The 6,000-nt window shown below is 35.2% G+C and overlaps 1 pseudogene; it reads right to left on the reverse strand.

The window, feature by feature from the left end:
• Positions 1–3,884: 3,884 nt before the first annotated feature.
• On the reverse strand, positions 3,885–4,401 carry LOC150021966 (translationally-controlled tumor protein-like; annotated as a pseudogene).
• Positions 4,402–6,000: the final 1,599 nt, after the last annotated feature.

A 6,000-nucleotide genomic window follows, 5' to 3' on the forward strand; every position in this document is an offset into this window, starting at 1 on the left:
AGACAGTGGTGGGAGCTTAAGGGTCTCTTGGGTCCCGGGTCCCTGCCCCCAGACCTGACCATGTGAGGGTGCTGGCCATGCCTGGAGATGTGGGCCATGCAGGACTTCCCCCTTAGGCCCAGATGGAACATGCTGTTCCTTTGAGCCAGGTGGGCCCCATAAAACTTCCTGCTTCACCCCCCCCAAAAAAGGAGGAGTTTCTTATTCTGACTCCTGTGCCAGCATGCCACAGCCATTGCCATAGGCTTCCCCTATGTTTCTTTATATCTCTAACCTGATTTCTTATCCCTATACATCCTCATGCCACCTTTTATATCTTCCTGACAGTTACTATGTTAGTGACTTACACATTATTCAGCCTGTTTCTCCTTGATATTTCCAATCACAGCCCACATCTCTGTTTATGGAGTCGTATTGACAGCTTTGATTTTCTTCTTTTAACACTATTGGAAGTAAGCAGTTGGGAGGGCTTGTGGGACACTGTGTATAAGGCCTTCAGTAGCATGCAATGATGACTACGACTTTACATTTACTCACCACTCACTGACTCATCCAGAGCAACTTCCAGTCCTGCAAGCTTTATTCATGGAAAGTGTCCAATACAGGTATACCATTTTATATGTTTTATATCATAGGAGTAATAGGCTATCTCATATAGTCTAGGCCTAGTAGGCTAATAATGCATATCTCAGAACATGTCCCATCAGTAAGCAATGCATATCAAACCATAATTGGTATCTTGACATTTTTTATAGTAAAATAAAGCCAAATTAACCTTTTAAAAAGTTTACATTTTTGCACTATGTAACTGGTCTTTAATGAGTAAAAACATATTTTTAAACAAAATTTCACATGATTTAAAGCCTTAAACTTAAAGATAATTTTTAAAATTGTTTATGTACAGAACTTTTTATTTCTATTTATTTATTTATTTTATTTTTAGAGAGAAGGGAAAGGAGAAAGAGAGGGAGAGAAACATCACTGTGTGGTTGCCTCTCACTTGCACCCCCAACTTGGGACTTGACGTGCAACCTAGTCATGTGTCCTGACTGGGAATCGAACCAGCGACACTTGGCTCGCAGGTCAATGCTCAATCCACTGAGCCACAGCAACCAGGGCAAAGATAATTTTTAAAAATAAAAATTCACATTGAATCTTCTCTGGTTAATTTAAGCCTGACTATATAAAAACCAACTTCTCTGGCTATTCCATTCTTCTTTAAATTTTCTAACCAAATTTTAAAAATTTTTTATACACTCAAGTATATGTGCATATATTTCATGCAATTCACATATATCTCTTACTTTTTCAATTAGGCTTTTAACTATAGTAGGAAAAGTCCACAAGGCAGCTTCATCCTGGTTTCTCAAAAGACTTTCCAAGTGAAACATTTTGTTGGGATACCTCTTAAACTCTATGATCAGTAAGCACAATGAGCAACCACTGCTTGTTGCTGTTCTGTCACAGTGCCCTTAGCATGCTCTACCCTTGGACATATCCCTTCAGAGCCTAAAGAATATGCACCACACTCCTTGGATGAGGGGTCTATGGAACTGCTGGGAGTTTGTGTTCTATGTGTTCAACTGTTTATAAGTCTTCATAAGAAATACAAATGACCATATCATGGAAACAAGGTTAGATTATTTTTAGGTTTGGTACACATTTCACTAATATTTTAATTTTTCATATCAAAATAATATTGCGTAAGATTTTTTACTATGTCACATCCTAAATATATATATGCAAAACCTTCTATGTTACCACAGTGTATCCTATATGTTTAGTATTCTATGTATAACATGAATGTGGAAAATATTGCAAAGTTTATAACCATTTTAATATTAACAAAAAACAGATTAATTTTTATTAATTTCTATTAATATTTAAATGTACAGGTGTGAACTCTATGGGCCTGTAGGGACAGTTTAGATCACAATTCTTGAGTTGATAATCATCTCACAATTAAAATACATAGTGATTATTTGCCAGAACAGAGTACTTATATGGCACTTCATAGGCCTTAAGCATACAGTGTTATTTATTTTTTACAAAAACCCTGTGAATAAGATATTATTATCTCTGTTTTACAGATTTTTGAACCAGGTAATTTTTAAAGGTCACACAGTCTATAAATAGTGAAGCTTAAATCTAAACTATGGTCTTTGTTAACACTATATACTCTCTCTAAATCCTTAGTTGTATTAACCTAAATTTTTATTTAAATGTTATGAATAACTTATAGCATAGATTCTCATTATAAATCAGATAATGAAGAGTACATTAATAAACATCACTAATCTGTACTATAATATTTATTTGTTTGGCAGTTTCAGTCTTTCTATGTGATTAGTCCCTGTCAACTTAATGTTTCCACAAACATGTCCTTTCTCAATATTGTCAACTTTTGGAAGTGATAAATGGTAGGTGAGAAAGATGGAAGGTAATGACTTGAAGTTGATACATAAACTAAGTTACATTTGGTATCTCAATAAATCAAGAAATTAAATTGAGGCAATTTTATTTTACTTCTAGTGAACAATTTTATTTGAAAAAAGTGGGAAAACTTGCTCTTTGCCAAAATGTTATAAATCTGAATCATAACTAATCTGCAGATGATGTAAACAAATGTTTACAGAAAAGTGTTCTTGTATCACCAGTCTGGTTTCATCACTTCCAATATTATGTATTTCTGAAAGTTTTTCTTGATAAGTTATGACCACAAATGACCCAGGTCTTCTCATTCCTCTGTCCTGCAGGTTTTCATAATCATTTTTTATTCTCACTGACCAACTATAAAGTAAAACTCAATTATGAAATTGTATAGGTATCTACAATATGTTTCTAGGGAGCCAGAAGATAAATTAGAAAGAAATTCAGATCACCATTATCTTCAGAGGAGAACCGACTTGCCCAAAGTCACACAGTAAGTTAGTGGCAGACTTATTTAATGTCACCTTTCTTAACACTATATCATTGTTCTTGCTGTCACTAGAGCAAGAATAGCTTCACTTGTCTGTGAACTAGACAGTATGCTTTACTGAACATTTAATGGAAGAGAGCATTAAACTAACATTCTTTCTTCTTTCGTAACAAGGTATGTGAAATAGAGCTTTCTCTGCTGAACCCTTCCTGATTGAACAGAAATGAATACAAATTGCCTTGCCCTACTTCTAATTCCAGAGGGCAACTTATATTTCCACAGTGTGAGAAGTCATGGGAAGCTCAACTAAGGCGGTGAATAATTGTAGTACCTGACACTATGTTAACTTCTCTGAGTACAACTTCTTAAAAGAATTTATAATATTTTGGGAGCAAAACTTTTGTCACTATGTCCTTTTTACTATTTACAAACTTTTTTTTTTTTTGCTTCCAACTGGTTTAGTCTTTTTATTCTTTTGGTAATTTCTTCTGGTTAACTACTTCCTTTTTTAGGTGATGAAAAATGTCTAAGGAATCCACTTCAAATGTTGGCTCTGCTGTGAACATGGTCTTTCCCTTTACTTCAACTCAGAATTAAGATCCTTGCTTTTTATATTCCATTCCCAGTAGTTTTCACTGTAGAAGTTATCTGAAGACAGTCTTAGGCTTTGTAGTAGTGGCCCACAATCAGGCTCTAGTTTTTTCAGGAACGCTATACAGGATGGATTTAAATATATATTAAACTAAGAGGCATTCTCTCAAATAAGTTTAAAAGCATTTTATTTTGAGACAACCTACATGACACGTTGTTTCTTAAAAACAACGCCTCTGCTCCAAATAAATCAAGGTCAAAATAAATGAAGAGCTCAAAATAACATCAGTCCCATTTGTTGGAGTCCTGGTATGTGGATGAAAAGCAGCAGCCAGTTATGACGACCGGTGATAGATACAAATTGCCAAATTTGTTAATATTTTTCCATTTCTAAACCATCCTTAAAGAAAATCATATCTGGGGTCACACCATCCTCACCGTAGCCCAGCAGAGCAACTATACCCTTTGGATTCATGTTTTCACCAATAAAAAACAGATAGCTTTTGAAATTAGCAAGTATGTGCTTGATTTGTTCTGCAGCCCCTGTCATAAAACGCTTTACTCTTTTTGGTCTCTATTCTTCAAGTTTTCCTTTGATTGATTTCATGTAATCTTTGGTGTACTTCTTGTAGGCTTCTTTTGTTAAGCTGGTTTCCTGCAAATAATGGTTCATGACAATATCAACACCAGTGATTACTGGGCTTTCGGTTCCTTCGCCTCAGGGCCTTCAGCGGAGGCATTTCCACAAATAAGCGAGTCATCAATGTTACCCTCTGTCCTATTGACCATCTTTCCTTCTACCTCCAAACACAGCCCATCTAGGACCTTCCGGATCTCGTAGATATCAGAGAACATCTCATCGAGGCTAATGAGCCCCGGTAGATGATCATGATGTCATCTGGAAGACAATGGCGCTGGCTGAGGAGGATCCCAGAGCTCTAGCAAGCTTGGTGCAGCCTGAACAGCACTCTCGGGGAGGCAGGAGTGGGTGGAAAAGCCAAACATATGTTTATTATCTGATTTTTTAGAGGCAAATCTTTACATTAAGGGAGACTGAGGAATATTGCACTATTGTCTCTGGTGAAATAGCCTGACTCAGGCTGGCCGTGGGTGAGGATCCCACCATTTTTTGCAATATAGACATATAAGTACCAGCAGTCACCAGTCCAAGACTCTTAATTTTACAAATGGAGAAAGCAATTGCTCAGAGAGGATAATGATTTGTGCAAGTGACCTCAGTTATGAGCAGAACCAGGCATATCATATTTTAACACCCAGAAGGTGCTCTTTTTACCACAGCACATGTTTCTTAATAGTTATGTTGGCGTTCTATATATAACACATGCAATAAAATGCATATTAAATGCAAATAACTTTATATTTCTATTGACTCTGCTGATTCATTTAGCAAATGTTCATTGTTTATCAACACCTCAGTTCATTTGGAACATAACCTTTGGAGTTGAAACTCCTGGGTTTGGATCTGTCTTCCACAATATTGTAATATGTATAAAAGGCTTAAAAAACATAACCAGAGACAAAAACTTCTACTGGGAACTACACAAATCAGATAATATTATTTCTATGTGCAGTGTACAAAAAGATATATAGATGTAATAACATTTACCTTTTATTTAAAAAAATAAAAATGTATTTGTTTAATTGAATGCAAAGTACTATTTATGGTAAGATACATCATTATTTTATATAATGAGGAAAAAAGAGTAATACCAACAGAGCTATGCCACAATGATAAGATGCAATCAATGACAGATACAATGATATTTCAAAGATAATAAAATACAAAGAAATGTGTTTCAGAATTCATAAAATGTTATATATATATATGTATATATATATATATATATAATATGTAAAGTCAGATAAATAAAGGGATAGAGTATCACATACCATGGCACAGTGTTTGCTGGTTTTATAGGTATAACCTCATTCAATACTCACAACTGTCCTTTGAATTAGGTGCTATTTTTATTTCATTTTATAGATGAGCTGGACCATAAAATGCCTTTTCAAGATCACATTATTTCAATAAAAATTATGGGTACACATTATTAATCATTTGTATGGTGATCACAATTTTGCTAGATGACTTCTGGTAAATCAAGTACTGTCCTCAGGTGCTTTATATTTAGTTGAGGTATTAAGTCATGCACACCTGAAATAAGCAACAATCTCATGTCTTAACATAGTCTAGCCCAAGATCGTCTAAGTCCATGACTGTATATTGACTTTTTGCTTAATGCATTTTCTTAAATTTTGTTTTTTACAGATTGTGTTTTCTTATTTTTAGAGAGAAAGGGAGGGAGGGAGAAGAACATTGATCTGTTGGCTCTCATATGCCCCCAGTCCAGGCGTGTGTCTTGACTAGGAAGTGAACTGGCAACATTTCAGTTTGCAGGAGGGGTGCTCAATCCACTGAGCCACAGTAACCAATGCACTTCATGCTATTTTTGTAACTAAAAGAGATG

This window comes from Furipterus horrens, unplaced genomic scaffold (genome assembly GCF_987537825.1).
Source record: "Furipterus horrens unplaced genomic scaffold, mFurHor1.1.pri manual_scaffold_1, whole genome shotgun sequence".
In the NCBI taxonomy this organism is placed as follows: domain Eukaryota; kingdom Metazoa; phylum Chordata; class Mammalia; order Chiroptera; family Furipteridae; genus Furipterus; species Furipterus horrens.